This window comes from Mus musculus, chromosome 2, assembly GCF_000001635.26.
Source record: "Mus musculus strain C57BL/6J chromosome 2, GRCm38.p6 C57BL/6J".
Taxonomy (NCBI): Eukaryota; Metazoa; Chordata; class Mammalia; order Rodentia; family Muridae; genus Mus; species Mus musculus.
This window is the reverse complement of record NC_000068.7, coordinates 136,624,610-136,647,459: the sequence shown is the minus strand read 5'-3', so window position 1 is coordinate 136,647,459 and position 22,850 is coordinate 136,624,610. Positions and strand designations below refer to the sequence as shown.

At 40.0% G+C, this 22,850-nt stretch overlaps 1 long non-coding RNA gene across 2 annotated transcripts in view; it reads left to right on the top strand.

Annotated features, from left to right (window-relative positions):
* Gm32659 overlaps positions 1 to 22,850 on the top strand; it is a 186,579-nt gene that overhangs the window by 66,879 nt on the left and 96,850 nt on the right. The gene's annotated exons all lie outside the window — the stretch shown is intronic.

The window sequence follows — 22,850 nt, the reverse complement described above, 5'->3', positions numbered from 1 at the left end:
AATGTGCGTGTGAAATCTGTGGGTTGCCAGAAGCTCCTTCACGTTGGTCTAGGCTTACTCTCCAGTTTACTAAGCTGGATATTTAAGATTTGCATAATTTGCTATGTATGTTAGATTTAAATGAAGAAAAAAAATACTCAAAGCTAAAAATCCAAGAGGGCTTACTTCTAATTTTTACTTACACTGTCTCCCACCCCGCTTCACATTTCTGGGCCTCTGTCCCCTCCCCACATCTCTCATAAAGTGAAAATCTGTGTTGGCTCTATCAGTCATCCTCTCTGGTTTGCTTCTTGCTGGCTTCCCAGGTACTTTTTCTAGACCACATATCAAAAATAGAAGCTGCTTTCTCATCACGTCCTCCCACTGTGACTTCACAGAAGGCTCGGGCTGGGCTGTTTGCAGCACACAGGGCTGCCCTCTGGGCTCTAAGCCTTTCCTGCCCAAGTGCTGTGTCCTCTGTCCACCAAAATCCTCTTTTGTCTCCTTAGTCCTGAATTGGAAACCTCTCAAGTCCACAGTAAATTATTGGCAGAATTTTCTCCCCAGGAAGGGAGGATACTAGACAATGTCTAAATACCCCTTCCAAGTCCTGATGACAAAACAAGGTTCAATTCCACCCACATTTGCCCTGATGAACCCATGAGTATATTAGGATTGATTATGGAGCACAGATGAGGGGTTATTGATCAGAAAATTAGTGACCCCAAACCAGCCTCTCTGGAAAGTCGTCACAGCATGGATGGTGGCTTCTCAGTGTCCACACAGATAGAATCCCCTTCCCCTTGCCCTTCCTGCTCTATCTACTCTGGCCCCTTGCTAAGACCCAAAGCCACACCCAGTTGGGTCAGAATTGCATATAATTGTCTGGAAGGAATGCTGGCTGCTCAGGTGAGGGTCCCATGATGGTGCAAGCCTCTTCCTTCTCTGATTCAGGGAAACCCAGCCGTGATGCTGTTCTACAGGTGGGATAGCTGCTCTCATTAGGACAGTGCTGTATAACACAAACACACATTGGCATTTCACTGATTTTTGACTGCACGGGGAGGGAAACTTAGTAGCCAGAAGTTTTTACAGAGTGAGGGCATTATGGAGACAAAACTCAAAAAATAAAAGCAAAAATCCCCACACTATAAAACGTATATCTTTTGTAACTTTGAGCCTGACCCAATGACTTGCAATGTTTTATACAAACATTCAAAGCCAAACTTCTTGTGACCTGTGGCACATTGCTCTATATGGCCAGTATCAAGGAGAACTGGTCCTGTCAAGTTTACCAGTTAACAAGATGGGGACCTATCCAGATATAGGATCCCCATAGGGGCATAAATGTAGTGAAAAGTGACCCCATTAACTATTGTAAGAAAACTCCAACTCTTGTTTGTTCTCTCTAAGAGCTGACAATTCTAGTTTTCTCTACGACTGTATATATACCTTACTAATCTTTTTATATCAATTATCATTTGATAAAAACATTTACTCCTTTTCCATTGTCTCACAATTCCTTGCATGACATTTTGGTGGATCACAAAGAGAAGTCTCTCCTTAGCTTCCTTAGGCCCTTGTCATTCTTTCTCCAAATACCTTCATGTCTCCCCTCCCTCATACTGTTGGTTCATCCCTCTCTGCATCACATCCATAAGAATTTAACGTCTCTCATTCCTAAGATGCTCTCTATTTTTATTCCAGTGTGACTAGACCATGTGTCTGTTATTCTGTAGCAAATTTGTCTGGGCATTGTCACATGCAGTTGCTAAGGGTTGAAGAGAAAGAGGAAGGGTGTTCAAGGTCAATAGAGGCCAGACATGAAATTGGTAAACTTTCTTTTCTAGCATATTCTCTTGGTAATAACAAGTCATAGGTTGGATTCAAAGGGCAGGAAAATAAAGCCACCTCAGGACTAGAAATGCTGCAAAATCACGTTGCAATGAATATGCCTATAGACAAAATCAGAGCCTTTTCAATAATAAATTGTCACTTTGGGTAAGGTATAAAGATGGTAGATGGTAGGATTAAAAATTGGGTCGTCTTTTTTTTAAAATGCATTTTGTTACATAAGGTTATTTTCATGCAGGCACAGAATGCCCTTTGGGCATAACCTCATATTCTCCTATCTTCCCCCTACCTCTTCCCTTCCCTTAGTCTTTATTCCTCTTAAATACTTTTACTTCTATCTTCTTTCTTTCTTTCTTTCTTTCTTTCTTTCTTTCTTTCTTTCTTTCTTTCCTTCCTTCCTTCCTTCCTTCCTTCCTTCCTTCCTTCCTTCCTTCTTTCTTTCTTTCTCTCTCTCTTTCTCTCTCTCTCTCCCTTCCTTCCTTCCTTCCTTCCTTTCTTTCTTTCTTTCTTCTTCTTCTTCTTCTTCTTCTTCTTCTTCTTCTTCTTCTTCTTCTTCTTCTTCTTCTTCTTCTTCTTCTTCTTCTTCTTCTTCTTTTTTTTGAGACAGCGTTTCTCTGTGTGGCCCCGGCTATCTTAGAACTCACTCTGTAGACCAGGCTGGCCTCAAACTCAGAAATCGCCTGCCACTGCCTTCTGAGTGCTGGGATTAAAGGTGTGTGCCACCATGCCCGGCTTTACTTCTATTTTCATGCCATCTGTACATATCCATCTTGGTGTCATTTACAAAGACTAGGACCCAGGTTCTCTTCTTTTCATAAGATATCTATGTGAGGTGATGGCGCTCTATCCAGTCCTCTTGGACTAGAGATGTGACAAGGACCCTACAAACTAGTCAAATTTGTTCTTCAGTCATCTTTTGTGGGTTACTCCTCTGGGGGTTAGTGGGCCATGTTAATCTTCACTGATCAACAAATATGTGTCAGCGTGGGTGGACAAATGACAGGCACTGTCACAGACATTCTTGCTCATAAACAAGTATTTTAGATCAAATTTTCTAGGAGATCCTGAAGCATGGATTCCTGACAAGTGTTTGGTGGATAGATGCTTCTCAAGCAGTTGAGGGGCTGGTATGGTTGTAACAATCCTATCTTGAGATAAGAAGACTACTGTGCGTATGTGACACTGTCTTTGGCTGTGGCTTTGGGGGCCTGGCATAGGATCTCTATTGCTGTGACTCTCATCCACATAGGCCAATGTTTGATGGAAGGATTTAGCTTGAGGTTTTACCAGCCAGTACTTAGAGCAGCCAGAGATTGGGAATATGGTTCAGCACAGGGGTCATGACTTGACCCAAACTGTAGCTATCACAAAGAGGAAATGCCTAGAAGCCAATTTCTGAACTTAGAAGAAATTAGAGAAAGTATACAAGAGGCCTTATAACTGTCTCTACATGTTTGATGAATGCTGATGTCAGGCAAAGAATCCTTCTGTGGACAGATATTGAACCTATAATTGGACTCTCAATAGAGGCATATTTGGACTTTATATGAGGGGAGAATATTAGACTATGAACAATACAAAAATAAGAAGCTTGTTCTTTGGTATGAAGTCTTCAAAGCACATGATAAAAGAGACTGGGCGTTTTCTGGGCAGATAACATCAGACAGTGTTTAGGTTCGTCACAGAATAGGGAGCAGTGATGGGGATCCTACATCCGTGAATATGCAATATTCTGACCAGAGGTCAGAAAAAAGGCCTGCAAAGAAGATAGGGCAAACACATCCTCTCACCATAAGGCGTTATCTCCAATTTCTTCTTTGTAACCTGCTCTGGTTACCTAGGCACTGAAAGAGATGTAGAAGATCAAAAAGAAGATGTGTCACTATGTATACATCCTCTCTAATCCCCCAAACTCCATTACTTGGTATATTAAGTATGGAGTTTGAAACATTAAAAATGTGTACTATCAAACACATAAAAATTTCCCCTTTTATTAAAAATAGATTCTTTTAAAAATATTTTTATTAGGTATTTTCCTCATTTATATTTCCAATGTTATCCCAAAAGTCCCCCATAACCCCCCCCACTCCCCTACCCACCCACTCCCACTTTTTGGCCCTGGCGTTCCCCTGTACTGGGGCATACAAAGTTTGCAAGTCCAATGGGCCTCTCTTTCCATTGATGGCCGACTAGGCCATCTTTTGATACATATGCAGCTAGAGTCAAGGGCTCCGGGGTACTGGTTAGTTCATATTGTTGTTCCACCTATAGGGTTGCAGATTTTTTTCTTATACATTGTCTTAGTTTGGGTTTTCTTGTTGTGAAGGGATTTCATGATCATGACAACTCTTATATTTTTGGTTGTGAGCCTAGCTTTTAACAGGTGAGCCATCTCTCCAGCCCGATCATGGCAACTCTTACAAAGGACATTTAATTGGAGTTAGCTTAAAGTTTCAGAAGTTTAGTCCATTATCATCAAGGTGAGAAGCATAGCAGCATGCAGGCAAACATGGTGCTGGAGAAGAAGCTTAGAGTTCTACATCTTGATCAGCAGGCAGTAAGGAGACTGCACTACTGGATGTGCTCTGAGCATGTATGAGGCCTCAAAGCCACCCTCCATAGTGACACATTTCCTCCAACAAGGCCACACCTCCTACTAGTGCCACTTCTTATAAATCAGGCATTCAAGCACACGAGTCTATGAGTTTATACCTATTCAAACCACCCATATAATATATCCTGATTACAGTTTCCCCTCCCTCTCTTCCTCCCAGTTTCTTACCACCACCCCTCCCACCCAGATCCGCTCCTTTTCTGTCTCTTATTAGAAAAGAACAGACTTTTAAGAAGCAGCAACAAAACATAACAAAAAAATATAATAAGATAAAACTTTGACGTTACATAAGGTAAACTAACAGTAGAAAAAGAGCCCCAGGAAATGGCACAAGAATTAGAGACCCACTTTTTCATATACTCAGGTGTTTCATAAAAATGCTAAACTGAAACCTCTAATATATTAATGTAGAGGACCTTCTACAGACCCTTGGAGGCCCTGTGCTTGCATCTTTAGTCTCTGTATATTCATAGGAGCTTTCTTTAGCACACTATCTAGTTTTGTGGGTCAAGTTGACACAAGCTAGAGTCATCAGAGAGAAAGGTGCCTCAGTTGAGGAAATGCCTCTGTGAGATTCAGCCATAAGACATTTTTTTTTTCAATTAAGGACCAGTGGGGGAGGTCCCAGCCCTTGGTACATGGTGTCACCCCTAAGTTGCTAGGATTGTGTTCTATAAGAAGGCAGGCTGAACAGGCCACATACATGAGAGCAAGCCAATAAGCCACACTCTCCATGGCCTCTACATCAGTTCCTGCCTCCGGGTTGCTGCTCTGTAGCAGAACTTTGACTAACCACTTTGTGTTCCAGTGGGTTGCGCTCCCAGCCACCTGCTAGAGCCCTCTCGATTCATGAATGAATCACACACACACACACACACACACACACACACACACACACACATACACACACACACACAAGTTAATTACAATATGCTTTGGCTAGCTCAAAAGCTGGACACTTCTAATCCTTCCACTGCTAGGAACCACTCCCCTCTAGTATCCTGAAGTTAACACCCTTGGAAAATCTATATTTCATCCCTGCTACTCCAAACCCAATTGGGGAAGTGGCACACATGGCCATTTTCCATGAATCTCACATATTGGCAGGCCTTTAGGTCTGCTCTTTCTTTTTCTCCCATCATAGTGATCTCTGCCTCTTCCTCTTCTCCTCTTTCCTAGTCCACGCACAAATCCCCAGGTCCTGTCTCAGTCTACCTGCCTAGCCATTGGCTTCATGGCATTCCTTATTGCCAATCAAATCCAGCTGGGGAGCAGAGACCCTCAATGCCCTTTGGGAGCCGAATTGAATTGAGACAGCATTAGAACCCTAACAGTGCCCTGCTTGAGTTCCTGCTTGACTTTCGTTGGTGATGAGCATCAATGTAGAAGTGTAAGAGGAATAAACCCTTTCCCCCCAGCTTACTTTTTGGTCATGATACTTTGTCAAAGTAACAGAGACCCTACCTAAGACACTCAATTTATTTAGAGGGCCTTATCCTCCTGGTGTCCTCCATTCCCTTTGCCTTTTATAGTCTTTATGCCTCCTTTTCTATGGGGTTTTCTGGACTTTGAGGGAAGGTATTTGATGCTATTTTATTTAGAGGTGTGCATATCATGATCTCTCACTCTCTGTGTAATATCTGGCTATGGGTCTCTGTATTTGTTCCCAATTGCTGCAGGAGAAAAGTTTTCTGATGTTTGCTGAATAAGGCACTGGATAAGAATAAGATTTGTGAATGTAGTAGAATATCATTAGGAGTCATTTTATTGTTCCTTTAAAAAAATAGTAGTATTAGGTTTTACCCTAGGCCACTGAGCTATCTAGTTTCTTGTTCTTGGTAACCCAAGCAATGTTAGGTATTCGTTTCTTCTCGTGGAGCTGACTTTAATTCAAATCAGACCTTGATTTGTTACTCCCACAAGTTTTGTGCCACTATTGATTGCCCCAGCATATTTTGCAGATTGTAGATTAAAGGTATCGTGGCTGGGTTGGTGTTTACATTTCTCTTTTGGCAGCCTGCAGAGTACCTTTTATACCAAAGACATTAGAACAAAGGGGTGACTGACAGTCTTCATGTCCAATGAATTGTGTGGATGTTGTCTTCAATAAGGTGGGGCCTCGGTGTCAGTTTGTGGAGAGAAAATCATTTTCCTGGCAACAGGCTGAATTGTTTGGGGGATTTACCTGGGACCCTTTTGGACAACAACTTGATTGGATATAAGCCAGTCACAGTATTCGAAGCTTTCTTTGGTGACAAGAGATGGCACAGTTGGTTCTCCATTTCTATCATTATTTGGAGACATCATTAGGATCTCCTTTATTTATTTTAGGACATTTCCACTACACTTGGTTTCCATATCACCCCTCAAACGCCCCTCAATTCTAGATGTCTCTCCCTGCATCCTCTTCCTCTACCTCATCTTTTTCCTGCTCTCTTCCCTCAGTCCACCTAGAAAATCTATTCTATTTTCCCCTCTCAAGGAGATCCACATCTGTCACCCCCAGTTCCTTCCTTTATACCTAAATTCTCTGGGTCTACATATTGTAGCTTGTTTATCATTTAGTTAATGACTAATATCTACATATAAGTGAATACATACCATATTTATCTTCCTTGGTCTAGGTTACCTCAATCAGGGTGGGTTTTTTTTCTAGTTCCTTTCCATTTGCTTTTAAATTTTATATCATGGTTTTGTTTTGGTTTTGTGTTTTAAAGGTTGAGTAATACTCTGTTGTGTAAATGTACCACATTTTCTGTATCCATTTTTCTGTTGTGGAGCATCTAGGTTGTTTTCAATTTCTGGCTGTTATGAATGGAGCAGCAAAGAACACGAGTAAGTGTCCTCATAGTAAGATGAATCATCCTTTGAGTAGATGCCTAAGAGTGGGTCTTGAGATAGATTGATCCTCATCTTTATGAGGAGCAGCCATACTGATTTGCACAGTGGTTGTACAAGTTTTCACTCTCACCAAGCAGTAAATGAGTGTTTCCCTATTCCTCATTCTTGATAGAATGTGTTATCACTTGTGTTACTGATCTTAGCCATTCTGACAGGTATATGAAGGAATCCAAAGTTATATTGATTTGTAGTTCCCTGATGGCTAAAGATGTTGAACATTTCTTTAAATGTTTCTCAACCATTTGGAATTCCTGTATTGAGTATTTTCTGTTTATTTATGCATCCCATTTTAAATATTACTTTTTACATTTAGTTTTCTGGATTCTTTATATATTTTGGATATTAGTCCTGAATTGGATATGGATTTGGTAAAAAAAAAAAAAATCTTTCCCTATTCTATAGGTTGCCACTTTGTCTGAATGACAGTATTCTTTGCCTTTCAGAAGCTTTTTAGTTTCATGATATCCCATTTATTAATTGTTTATCTTTGTGCTTGTGTTAATGATGTTCTGTTCAGGAAGTCTTCTACTATGCCAATGAGTTCAAGGCTATTCCCCACTTGTTCTTTTTATCAGGTTCAGTGTATCTAGTTTTATGTTGAGTATGAGTAATACTTGATACATTTGGACTTGAGTTTTGTGCAGGGTGATAAGCATGGATCTATTTGCATTCTTCTACATGGAGACATTCAGTTTGACAAGCACCATTTGTTGAAGATGAGTTCTTTTTCTGGCTTCTTTATCAAAAATCACTTGTCCATAGTGTGTCAAATTATTTCTGGATCTGGGAATTAAATTAGAATTCTTTGATCAACATGTCTGTTTTGATAGCAATACCATGTTGTTTTTATTGCTATAGTTTTGTAGTACAACTAGAAATTGGGAATGGTGAAACCTCCAGCAGTACTTTTATTGTTTGACATTATTTTACCATTCTTGGCTCTTTCATTTGCTTGTTTGTTTGTTTGGTTGGTTTTCCATAGAAAGCTGATAATTGCCCTTTGCAGGTCTGTGAGAAATTGTGGTCAAATTTTGATGAAGATCATATTGAATCTGAAGATTGCATTTGGTAGCATGGCCATTTTTACTATGTTGATTTTATTAATTCATGAGCATGGGAAAACTTTTCATCTTCCTATATATTCAATTTCTTTCTTTAGTATCTTAAAGTTTTTAATCATACAAGCCTTTCACTCTATTATTTAGAGCACCCCCAATTTACTTTTTTTTTTGAAGCTATTGTGAGAGGTACTGCTTCCCTGACTTTTCCTCAATCCATTTGCCATTTATATATTGGAAGGCTACTGATTTTTGTGTATTAATTTTGTATCCTGCTCTTGTAATGAAAATGCTTATCAGCTATGGAAATTTCTTGATGGAGTTTTTCTCATCTGTACAGGAAAGTTAGATTTTTCTCTCTTTTTATTCTAATTATTCAATAAAATCACTTGGAAACGTTTTAAAAATGTCCATATCTCATCTTAAAATGTCTAGGGCCAGGTGCAGAGAGCTCCAATTTTCAAACATCTTGGGTAAATTCCCTCTAAGGTAGAATATTATCGTCTCAGGGAAGCAGTTCACGGACATCAGCTCTCCTCACCTCGCACATTTGTGGAGCTACAGAGTTCTGAGCACCACCACCGGAGAATCAGATTCCACAGGTCAGGGGTGGGCCCGAATTTTACATTTCCATCTCTCTCAGAAGAAGTTTATGTAGCAAGCCTAGAGTGACACTTAAAGCATTTCAGCTGCTATTCAGAGTAATAGGTAGCAATCACTGGAGATCTTGGTAGAATGAGTTCTGATGCCCAATTTCATTGGTTTAGAATGAACACCTGCAAATCTGCATTTCTCACAGCACCTGGCTTGCTACTGCTGCTGCTGCTGCTGGTGGTGGTGGTGGTAGAAAGATCGTGGTCTCAGAAATAAGTGGCTAGATTTAGTTCCTCCTACAACCAACCCATCTTCCCTGTACTGATTTGGTGTATTAGCATTGTACTAGGTAGACCCATGCTTGGGAGCTGGTGTAATCAAAGAGGTGCTTACTAGACAACAGAGAGCCTCGTGTAGCCTTGTCTGGTAGCTAGAAGAATGTCTATTGTCAGCATAAGTGAGATATTTTCTCAATTAAATTGAAAACTCTGCTGCTAATATGAGAAAAGTAGCAGATGAAAATGATGTATTACAAAGTAAGTGGATTTGAGAGTACTTCTCTATGAGAAAACAGCTTGTTGGTAAACTACACACTTCAGATATGAAAGTAACATACAAAAAATTCCACATTTGAAGTGAAATGAAATCGGAAAAAACAAGTAATATTAACCATCTTTCTTGGGCTTCTGGTTAAGTAACCAACCCCAGAGGTAAAAAGAAAGATTTATTTTATTTGAGGCTACAAGTTTTGAGATTTCGATCCATGAGCAGTTGGCAGCATTTTGGGGGCCTGTGGTGTCACAGTACTCAGTAGGTTGTGGCAGGAGGGCATGGGAGAGGAAGCTGTGAAAAGCCTGGCCTGATGACAGGCCAGGACAAATCAGGAGGAAGAGCTTCTACCCCACCGCAGAGCCTCTCAGTACGCTGCCCCCAAAGATTCCAAGTCACATCTAACCAATTCACTTCCTAACAGCACCAAGCTGAGTCCCAAGCCTTAACACAGAGACCTTTAGAGGCAATTGGTTCAAATCACAGTATTTCTCAGCTATGGTGGTCCCTGCCATAGGCAAATGGTTTTTTAGCTATTTAGCCTCTTCTTGCTACAAAAAAGAAGATCACTTAGTGATAAAGAAATAATAAAAGAAGGCTTAAAAACAATTGCAAATATATTTTTCATATCTGAAGATGAAGAATTTCCAAAATAAAACCAAACATTTAACAAAATTGTTGCCAGATTGGACTTTAACACTATTTAAAAAAATAGATTGTTTTATATCAACACTATCAACTATATCTAATTTAAAATATTGTAATGTATTATTGTAATTTATATAAAAATTATAAATTAATTTTAATATTGAACTAAAATATTCTCTTTGAAAACCACTTGGCACCTTTGCTAATTAACTACCTAAGTTTGATCTTTTTACTTTATTAATTTTACAGGGAGGTTTATTTTGGAGTAACACAGCATCCATTAAAATACAAATACTCTAACATTCTTGCCTAACATCATCAGAGCAATGTGAGTGATGGTTGCTAGCTGAAGCTTTCATAACCATTCCAGAAGAGACCAGCTTGCATAATTGACTTACCTGTTGTTCTTCATCATGTTTCATGGGAATGAGAGATAGAGATGAAAGGCCTTAATGTACTGAAATTGAGGGACACTCAGCAGCTAGTGACATGGTGAAAATGTAGGAAGGACTCGGAATGATGATAAAATAAAAGTTTGTATCATCTGTCTAGGGGTATTGAATGCCAGGATTCTTATTTACTTATAACAGTGCGGTTCAGTTTCTATTTTTTGTAGATCAAACCATTTAATATGCTTGGATCTTGAGCTACATCCATGGCCCTCCACTCCAACCCCCAAATCTGTCTGGTTACATTTTAGAAGTGGTTCTGTAACAGAAATTTTCAGACTTCAGCAAGCATTGGATTCATCATCTTGAAGTGCATCTTAAAACTCAACTCTTTAGTTTCAGGCCCAGAAGTTCTGATTTGGCTAATCAGGGGTAGGGCCCAATATTTTACACTTGTAGCCAGGTTCCAAGTGATGTTGGCCTTTGGTATAGTACACTAAGTGACCACTCATTTGGAAGCCTAAAAGAAAGAGAAAAATCTATCTGCGATGCTGTGATGGTTTCAAGTGAGGGCTCCAAGTCAATGACACACCAGTGTTCACTTTGTAAACCATCTAGTGCTGGAACTCTTCATCCCAGCCCAGAGATCGGATAGTATTGGTACTCAGCTATTGGTTCCCAGATACTCAAACTCCAAATTATTGCAAAGCTACTTTTAAGGCATTCTGGTATTTCAGCAGTGGGTAGAAGTAATCTACTGGGAAAGTAGATCCCAAGAAATTTATTGGGCTCTAGTTCATGTATCTCATCAATTTCTACCAACAATAATTTCTTTTCGTAGCATTTGCCTTTCAAGACCACTTGCATCTGAAGTTTGTTTGAAAGCATGGCTTTTCTCTCCTCTAAGATCCATTACTTTAGAAGAAATTCAAGGTGACTTTGTCTTCTTCTTCTTCTTTTTTTTGAAGACTCTCATACTTTCTACTAATCATTGCTTGCTTCCCGAAGGAGCTGGAGGAGATTAATATTCCACAAAAGCTAATTTATGATCAGCCACCTCCAATGAGATGACCTTCCTGACTCACTCTCTGACTCATGCTCACTCCGGAATACTCAATAATAAAATCTTCCCTTTAAACGCAAAGTCTTATGGAGAAACTCCAAGATTTTCTTCTTAGATTTAGCAATTAATCCTGCAGCCAGGTAGGATAAAAGCAAATATAGACTGTTTACAGAGCAGTAAATATGAGAACAAGTTCCAGTTTCTGGGCTACCTTAAGTTAGGTTCTATTGACACTTTGCCTTTCATATTCCCTTAGTTCATCCAATTAGAAATAAGGCGGACTCTTCAATTATAGATCTTAGGAGACTTAAAATTCAAGGCGTTCTGAACCCAAGTAGGGTGGTAATGATGATGATGATAATGAGTTCAGAGAATATGCCACCATTTTAATGGCTGGACATTGATGTTTTAGGAGGTCACTAGTCTACATAATGATCTTTTGGGATGAGACTTAAATATTTCTCCCATTTCACAGTTGGGTAATCTGGTCAGCGAGAAGATGCTAATTTACCTGCATTACAGCTATTGAGAGTAAAGCTAGCGTTAGAATCTCACTAGGGTTTCTTAATTTTGCATTAACCAAATAATATCAAACCAAGTCAAACAAAAGACCCAACAAATAGTAAATGGCCTGATAATTGGTGCACTAAAATCACAGATAATTTTGTTTTATGTAACTTTGTCTTAAACCTTAAATTCCTAAAAGAATCTGCTGCCACATTTTAGAGGAGGAGGTCCTGTGGATGTTAATCAAATTCAAGTTTCTTTAAATTCCTAAATTGGGTCAAGAGTGTTGTAAGACTCACTAGCAATTGTATCATATCCAGAGCTTTTCTATTTATGTGTTGATAATTATATACATTTATGTATTACACAATATATAATATTATTACATTATATATATTATAAGTACATAATATAGTGTTATCTGTCTATATGACTTATGTTATGGTTTGAGTAACTTTCCCCCAAAGCATCATGTGTTTAAGGATTGGTCTCTATAGTGGTGCAATGGGAGATGATGGGACCTTTAAGATATGAAGTCTGGTGATACTGCCTTAGGTCACAAAGGCTGTGCTCTCTCTTGCTGTTTTACTTACTGTTCTCTGGCTTGTGACATAGGCAGTGTTTCCTCTGCTATGTATTCCTATGGTGATTTGCTGCCTCAATACAGATAATTCAACCCAATGAACATGGACTGAAACCTCCACACTCAGGAGCTCTTACCCGCGTTCTCGCAACCGGCCAGGAAGAACACAGCAAACCGCAATCTTCTGCGGCAAAAGCTTTATTGCTTACATCTTCAGGAGCCAGAGAGCAAGAGTCAGAGCAAGAGAGAGCAAGAAAGCAAGAAAAAGAACAAGAACAAGAAAGCAAGAGCAAGAGAGAGAAAAAGCAAGAACAAGAGAGAGAGAGAGAATGGCAAAACCCCGTCCCTTTTAAGGAGAATTATCCTCCGCCTAGGACGTATTACTCCCTGATTGGCTGCAGCCCATTGGCCCAGTTGTCATCATGAGAAAGGCAGAACACATGGCGGGAAAACTGCCCCTGCACGTGTGCAGATTATGTTTACCACTTAGAACACAACTGTCAGCGCCATCTTATAATGGCAAATGTGAGGGCGGCTCCTCACAAGGAGCCAAGAAAATCCTCTTCTCTTTATAATCTCTGTCTTAGTGTTTTATTGCTGTGAAGAAACACTATGAAAATGGCAGTGCTTACAAAAGAAAGCATTTAATTGGGGTTGACTTATAGTTTTAGAGGTTTAGGCCATGTTCATCATGGTGGGCAACATGGTGTCTTACAAGCAGAGATGGTGCTAGAGAAGTAGCGGAGAGTTGTACATCTATTTCTGAAGGTAACAGGAAAAGAGATGAAACCTCAAAGCCCACCCCAAGGCATATTTCATCCAATAGATCAAATAGTGCCACTCCCTAAGCATTCAAATATATGAACCTTTTAGGGCCATTTCTATTCTGACTACCATATTTCACTCTCTGGCTCCTATAGGCTTGTAGCAATCACACTATAAAAATGCATCCATTCTAACTTTAAAAAATCCCTATATTCACTAACAGTCTCAATACTGTTTAAAAGTCCAAAGTTCAAAGTCTCCTCTGAGACTTACGTCAACTTCCTAAAAATAAAATCAAAATGAAAAGGCAGATCACATACTTCGAACATACAAGGTCATAGGATATACATTACCATTCCAAAAGGAAGGAAAGGGAGCATAGTGAGGAAATAGTGGACCAGAGCAAAGACAAAAGGCAACTTGGCAAACCCCTAACTCTGCATCTCTATGTCTGATGTCAAAATGTTCTTCAGATCTCTATCTCCTTTCAGCTTTGTTGACTGCAGCATGGTTCTTTCTCTTTGTCTGGTTCCACTCCCTGTTAGAAGTTCTCCTTAGGAGGCACCCCATGACTCTGGCATCTCCAACATTTTGGGTCTCCAGTGAAATTCAGTTTTATTTTCACAGCTTCCCACAATGACCTCTCTGGAGCTCTATGCAAGGATACCTCGACACACATCCTGCCTCAGTGGCTTTTCTTAGTTATGGCAGAGGGAGGGCTCCATAACCCCTTTCTTGTATCCTTAACTCTAAAGTCAGAAGCACATGGCCATAATTGTCAAGTTCTACTGCTTTCTGGGGCTGGACCATCCCCCCCCCCCCACTTCCCACCCAGTTCAATTACATCTGAATCAACATTCTGTTCTTGATGTTTTCCTTCACAGCTTAAGCTTTTCTTTAATTCCTTTTCACAAGCTGGAAGCTTAGCTGTGTGGAGTCTTGCCATGAGGTCACCACTCCCTTTATTCTATTTAGCTTCAGGAATTTCGTTAATGTTTTTATTACAGAACTTAGCTCCATTACACTTTCTGCTGCCCCCTTTTTCGCCCAAACTAAACATTTTGTTTTTTTCTTTGCTCGTCTTGCTCCTTTCATCATAGATTTGCATAAAGATGATCATTTATAACCATGACACAGATGCAATGGTAGGCTGTCTTGAAATTTCCTCTGCCAATGCCACTAATCCAAAACTCTTCAATTTAACCTCAGGCAGATATTTTGGACAAGGTCAGAAAGCAGCCACATTCTTTGCCAAAGTATCACAAGAATGGTCCCTAGACCACTTACTAATAGTCTTCCTCTCTGAAACTTCCTGAGTGGGAGGCACTGTTTAAATCGCCATCACTACTGTCTTTAATTTTCCTACTAGGATGGCACATTAAACCCTGCTTAATGTATTCAACTGCTTTCCAAATCCAAAGTTCCAAGTACATATTCCAGCAAAAGCTACATGGTCAGGCCAGTCACACAATACACCACGTACGCTGGTACCAACTATATGTTAGTCCTTGTTCTCCTGCTGTGAGGAGACACCAAGTCCATGGAAACCCTTATAAGAGAAAACATTGAATTGGGACTTGCTTACAGTTTCAGAAGTTTAGTTCATTTTCATCATGATGGGTAGCATGGCGGTACAAAGGCAGACATGATACTGGAGAAATAGCTGAGAGTTGTATATCCGTATTCACGGGCATCAGGAAGAGAGGGCCCACTGGGCCTGTTGTGGACTTCTGAAACATCAAAGCCTACTCCCAGTGATACACTTCCTCTAACAAAACCACACCTCTTAATCCTTTCAAATAGGGCTGTTTCCAAAGCATTTAAATATATGAACCTATGTGGTCCATTCTTACTTAAACCACCACTTCTACTTCCTCAAGTATTTTGATAATTCAAACCACCACATCATCTAGCTTCTCAGGTGTTTTATCATAGTATCGGGAAGATGACTAATAAATACACTACTGTGATCAAAACATGCTCTATTTATAATTTAGATTTTGAAAAATATTTACTAAGATAATTCATACACCACCAAATGTGCTAGAGCACATAATCCAATAGAGATTAGTATAGTAACAGCATGTGGAGTCACTCCTAGTGTCTAACCCCTGAGCATTCCATTTCCTTCAATAACCCATTACACCTACTTACAGCCATTCCTCAGCTCTGACCTTCCCTTTACATCTCATTACCCAATGTGAATTATCTCATGGCTATGATCAAATATCCAATAAAAAGCAACATAAAAGCTTTGCTTTGGTTTATCATTTTAGGGAACAGAGCCCAACATAATCGGGAAAAGATAGCAACCAAGCAGTTGGCAGCTGGTCACTTGCATCCACAGTCAGGAGGTAGAAAGAGGTGGATTCCGAGGCTTGGATCACTTTTTTGGTTTATTCTCATCCTGAAGTCCAGCCTATGGGATTCAATGTGGGTCTTCCCCACTCGGTTTAATGTCTATAGAGACAATCTTAAGGACACACCCAGAGATATATATCTTAGATGATTCTAAACCTAGTCAACTTGACAATGAATATTAACTGTCACACTTGGCAACCACTAGTTTACCTTCCATCTCCATGGAGCTGCCTATTCTGCATACTGCATTTAAGTGAAACCATATAATATTTTGTCTCTTGTGAGGGTCCTTTATATTTAAAAGTGTTTTAAATTTAACCTTTTTCCAATTGTAATAGTAGAGAATTCCATTTTATGGACAGATTTTTTAATATGGAATATATGACATTCTATTATCAATCAATTTATAGACATATGGTTTGCTTTCACTTTGTGATAATATTAAATGATCTATTAGCATTCATATACAAATTTCTCTGTGAACATGTTTTTACTTCTCTTGTTTATCTATGTAGACATGGAATGGAGGTAGCACACTTGACTTTTAAACAATTATTAGGCTAGCTTTTAAAAATATTTGTAGCAATTTACAGTCCCAGCTGTACATAAGGATTCCGAATCTTCCCCTTTACCAACATTTGTTTAGTCATCTAAGTGTTGTCAAAAAATATTATCACACTATCATTTTGATGTACACAACAGCTGATGAAGTTCAGTGATACTTGATAAAAAAAAGTCATTATGATAATTATTTTAGTGAAACATCATGTCTATTGCCATAGCAACCAATTGGCCATCATTAATGCTGTTGTGTTCGCTCTCAATTAAAACTGACTTCTCCTTGAATATCTGTAAGGACATTACTTTTAACCAAGTAATTGTTTGTTTGTTTTTAGAATTTCACTATATTGCCCAGGCTGGCCTGAAACTCTTGATCATCTCATTGCAGCCTTCTGAGTGATGGATTAATTGTGTGACAACATGCTGGCTTTGATCTAAGTGATTTGATCAGCTACCTCATAATTAGTTGAACATTTTTATTGAAGAGAGCACAAAATTTTGCAAGTGTCCAGTAATACCAGCACCTTGGAGGATGGATAACTGATGCTCCAGGGGGTGAGAAGAAGCGTTCTGCGCAGGTAGAGAAGACAGACGTTTGAAGATGCTGCCATGTCAGAGTCTCCACACCAAACTCAGGGTTTGGGGAGGGTATGTGCCAGCAGGAGCAAGGATAACAGCTGAAAAGCACTGAGTTTAATTGGTATATATGGAGAACATTTGAGCTAGATTCTTCTCTTAAAATCAGTATAAATCTGAGACCTGAAATTTCAGGACTCCAATCACTAGTCACTGGGATGGGACTTGAGTCCTTTCTCTGGCCATGGGAAGAGAATTGAAATTCTAAATATCCTGAAAGGTCATTACTTGATAATTATTTAAACCTGGAGTGCTAATGGTACAGATTACAGTATGACAGGAGATTTCAGGACAAAAAAATAAGGTACCATGGTTCCTCCTTTAAGACGCAAACCAGACTGAGCCAAAGCTTCAGAGAAGCCACCTGTTTCAGAGAATTTAGGTAAAGTTTGCTTCAGTGTAGATCATCACACTATCCATTTGCTCACAGTCCACTCTCCATCCTTGAGAGTGTGCCCTGTTAATAAACTCTATCTCTCTACTGTTGTAACAGAGATTGAAAGGACATAAAGCCAAGGGGAGTCAGGTTGAGATCTTGGTAACAATTGCCATTTCAAGTGCTGAATCCTGAGAGTGACTTGTGATGTTTTTTAATCTGGTCTTTCCTCTCGACACTTTTTTTTTTCACAGTCAAAGGCTTCTTGCTTCCTGAATAGTTCTTTTCATCATTGGGCTTCTGTAAATGTTCCCTGTGCTTGGAGCCCTCTCACTTTCCCCCATTCCACACCCCAGATGTTCTGACAGGGCAAGAATTTCTCCTCAATCTAGTGTGCTCAGCTTATTCTGAACTCCTCTAACCTGATTTCCAAGCTTGCAGTTAGAAGCCCTTCCATATGCATTATCGATCCCCTATTTATCATGGCTGCATCCCTCCATGTGGTGCAAGCTGCAAGCTAGATTGCTGCCTGTGGGGGACTGTGTATCTTACAGAGGCATATGGGGGATGATGCTTGTCATTCACTGCATAAATGGCTAGGGCATTCAAAAGTAATCTCTTAGAGACACCAACATTAATTGGGAGTTTGTTAGAAATACAATCTCTCAGACCTCAGTTTTCGAACTACTATACCAGATTATAGAGGAGAGACTCAAGAGTTGTGTTTCACAAAACCTGCAAATAAGCCTTTGAGGTACCTAAGTGCTGACAGAATGAAAAACTGTGTAATGCTCTGTTATCCTCTTCAGTCATTTAGCTTCTCATGCCTTGTGATCGCCAGCTCTTTCATGGAGTCAGGCAGAGACAGTGTGAGGTTTATGAGGCAGCCCCTGTAAAACATATTTAAGGCCTTCTCTTTCTAATTTCTTCATTCTTATTGTAATTCCACTACTTCCTTGCAGAGTGTCTTTCAAACACTTGGCCCATTTTCTGTCTCCCTGCGATATTACTGCAGCATCTATAGATTCAGAGATAGATAGGAAAGGTTGTGTTGGAAGTCTACAGATGGCCCATCTGATCAGGAATTTGACTGTGTAGGCTGAGCAACAGATGTTGATAGATGACAGAATACTGAAATGTTTTCTTTCTAAACATCAAGCCTACAGGCTTCATAAGAATCATCATTTAAAAAATGAGAAAGCTGATTACCAATGTTCCTCGGTACATATTAAAGCAATAGCATTCATCCACTTAGTAAGTGGTTTTCAAGTTTTTGTTATCTCCTTTGGGATTATGTTTCAGAAGTTTTTCTTAAAAGCAAAATAAGAGAAAATTTACAAATTCCTGAGCTGTTTTCCTTGACCACATCAGAGTCATTTTTCTCCTGTTCCTAAGTTCCTAGTGGCTTCCCTTGAGGGCTTCATTCTCCTAAATTTGCTATGGAGCTGTGCAAGGGGCTTATAATTCTCCTTGTACTTATTTGAAATTGAATGGTCAATTAAATTACTCACTAACCATTTCCTAAATTTACAGGACATCTGAGATATATTTCAAAAGGTATTTAAAGAGATATTAAATGCCGGGCGTGGTGGCACACGACTTTAATCCCAGCGCTCGGGAGGCAGAGGCAGGCGGATTTCTGAGTTCGAGGCCAGCCTGGTCTAGAAAGTGAGTTCCAGGACAGCCAGGGCTACATAGAGGAACCCTGCCTCAAAAAACCGAGAGAGAGAGAGAGAGAGAGAGAGAGAGAGAGAGAGAGAGAGAGAGAGAGAGAGAGAGAGAGAGAGAGAGAAATAAATGATGCTCGAATGTCCAAAACTTCTGCAGTTCTTTTACTGGACCAGTTTAGCTGAGGCAGAGACTCATGCAGTATGGGAAATACTACAGAGAATGGGCTGAGCAGCAGTATGCTGTTTGCATAACAGTACAATAGCAGCCCTTGCAATTGGGATGTAAAGTGAATGCGTAATTAGTTAATGGAAAAACGGATGGATCCTAAGAAGCAATATGCTGAGATTAAGATCAACCTAGGGCTATGATGCCTGAGAACAAGTCCCCAAGAGCAGGATGCCTCAGAGTTCTAGACATTTATCTCATTGCTAAACACACAAAGTTACCTTTCCTGGCTTCTGATTCATTTTTTTTCTATAAATTATAATATTCACCACAGGAAAGGCAGAGGAACTAAGCCATGCTTCTCATGTCAGTTCTGGTCCAAACTATTACTAAACTCATTTCCTTTTGCCAATTTCTGACTATTGGATTTTTGGTAAGGTTAAGGATGCAAGAGATCTAAGATGTTTTGTTCTTCACCCAAAGGGAGAGTATAGCACAGTTAGCAAAGAAAGAAAGATGATGAGTAATGGAGACAATGGGGAGGGATGTGTATAAACGTAACATTTTCTGTAGAGGCTCAAGGGTTTGAATACTCTATGCGTAGTTGTTTGGAGAGGCTGGGGAATCTTTTGGGTATGAGGCCAAGTTTGAGGAAGTAGGTTGCTATGGGGTGGGCTTTGAGCTTCTAAACCCATCTGACTTCTAGCCTGAGCTCTGTTCCTGATGCACAGAGGTGTGTGGTATTCCAAAGGATTCCCAAGTGAAGACTCTGCTGCCATGAACTCCACAGTGGCCTGTACTGTCCTCGCAAAAAGTGAGCCAAAATTCAGTTCTTCCTCCCCATAAGTTGATTCCATCGGGTATTTTGTCACAACAGCTAGAAAGACAGCATGGCAGTCTGTAGGCCTGCACCCTGGTGTTTTCATAGAGTGGAGTGTAAGAAGGCATTTAAGGGAAAACTAATTCTAGGCTCTGAGAAAATGTCAAAGGCAAGGCTCTGTCCCTGAGAGAGATTGATAGTAGTGCATATATCATCTGAATAATGATCTTACAGGGTGATGAAATATAGGAGAACCCCCTACATCTATGCTGTATATTCCATCCAGAGCTATCTGGGGAGGCTAGGATCCTGTAGGCAGGAACTCACATTTACTGAGAAAGTGTATTTCTTTTATCTGCATTAGACAGGGAGTTGCAGTCAGCTACAATTTATTTTTTTTCCTTTTGAAGATTAAAGCAGGATGTCATATTTATAATCAGGAGAATTTTTGGAAGCAGAATCAGGCTGACAAGTTGAGTTAAAAATCCTTCCTCCCTTTGATCTCTGTATTCTCAGGAAGGCTCAAGCTGGGATGATTCAGATGAATCCCTGGGACTGCTAGAGCTGCTGGTAGGGCTAAGTCTCCAGTGACAACAATGTTCTCCTTTACGTTGATCAGGGACCCTCTTGGTTGCAGACTATAAGAGCAGAGGCACGGTAGCAAGACAGAACCCAGAACACAGGAGCTAATGAAAGGTGCTCTACCTTGTCAGAGGTGGCATAGGGCATGGGTGAAGGCATTGCAAGGTTCTATGTTGTATAACCTAGAACCTATGTTCTCTATTCTCTCTTTATTTCCATTCTGTAATTTTTGAATGGGGATAATAATGGCCTACCCTAAACCAACGTGAAAATGATTAAATGAGCTTTGATATTTAGAGCTTGTAGAAAAGATATGTATAGTCCCTGACAGGAAATTGTCAGGATAAACACTCTTGTCAATCTTGGGTACAGAGCATCCTGTCTTTAAAACCTTTGCAGAATATAACCAGTACTTATTAAACAATATCTTCATGATTATCATCACCACCATCACCACCATCACCACCACTTCATTTACTATGTTACATGACCAAAGTAGTAGACAAACGGGACTCATATCAGCTCTTCTCAAACATAATTGTAATATCAGAAATCTTTATTTTTTAAATAAAAAGTTCAAGAGAAGGCTAACATAAGGCACTCACTAATTTAAAAAAAAAAAGACAAAACTAGATGCCTAAACGAATAGTTTGCCTGCTTAGTGTTTAGGGAATATCCAACTTTAAGAATAGGTAGCTGGCCTCAGGGTTCAAAGTCATCGGGGTAATTGTTCCCCCCCATCCCTCTCAGCTGTACCACTTCTTGGTCTACTTGTTTCCAGGATCCACAGGTCCTCTTCATCTTCATCATAGATTGGCTCCAATGGCTTTGAGAACAATATCCTCCTCAGTTCTCATCTACCGAAGAAGACTGCGCACATATACTCCAGCATTCCCTGTGGATGTCTCAGTACTTAGGTTGATTAGTGTGGCATCAATTACATGCTCAGGCATATACCAATTAAATTCTATTGTGTCAAGGAAACGCATTATGACAATTAGCATAGTAGGCCCCATGGTTTACTTCTGAGGATGATGGGAAAAAATCCTGAACCTTGATAGCACAGTAAAAGGATGTCCTGGTGATGTTTCCTAGAGATATCTGGGAAGAGGAATAACAACTGGGAAAATACCTCCCTCAGCTTGCCTACAAGCAAATCTTTAGTGCGTTTTTTAAAGTAATGACTCATGTTTCCTAGGCCCAGCCTAGGAAAGGAGGTAGCACCTCTGTTCAGGTTGTGTAAGAAAGCAAACCGAGCATTTCATGAGGCACAGCTTTTCTCCATGAACTCTGCTTCAGTTCCTACCCTGACTTTGCTTCCTTCCCTGACTTCTCTCGGTGATGGAGTGTGACCTGAACGCTGTAAGCTGAAATAAATTCTTTCTCTCCAAGTTGCTTTTGGTCATCATTTTTTTAATCACACCAATTGCAACCCTATCTAAGGCCAGTGATGCTTTGCATCCGTCTCCTTGGGAGTCTCTTCTCAACATCTTAAGTGTTAGAAACCTGGAATTGGAGATTTCTAACATTCTGAAAATTTCTAAGGTTACAAACCTTATCAGAATGATGACTATGGTAGAAGCTAAGAGTGGAGAAGTCTCTTGGGGAAGGCTGTATTTACTAGCTCTCAAACCATAGCTCATGGCCATCCAATAACTGGTGTCTTGTGAGACATTGCCTTTTCTCTGTGCATTCAGGGCAGTACTTCCATCAGAAATCATATCTCTAGCAGGCAGGAAAATCATTCAAATCAAGTTCTATATTATACTATGTGTAATATACCTCTTGTTCTGTTTAGTTATTGATAGACTCAATATCCTCAGAAAACAGTGGCTTCATTCTAAGGTTAATGTCACTTGGGCTCATCTGTATACCTTGGGTGGGGCTGCCTCTGTTTTCAGTAGAAAAGTGTTATTTGGAAGGCTTTATTACTCATGTGTATGGTGCCAGAGTTGGGAAGATTTTAGCTAGGACTGAAATAGCTAGTCCCCCAACCTCCTGTGTCATGTTCTCCCCTTACACACACACACACACACACACACACACACACACACACACACACACACACACACACACACACACCAGCCTCAGGATGTTTCCCTGGATGAAACCACATGGCCAGCTTTGCTGCCAAGCTTTATGGATTGATCTAGGCAATAACTGAGCCCTTAATT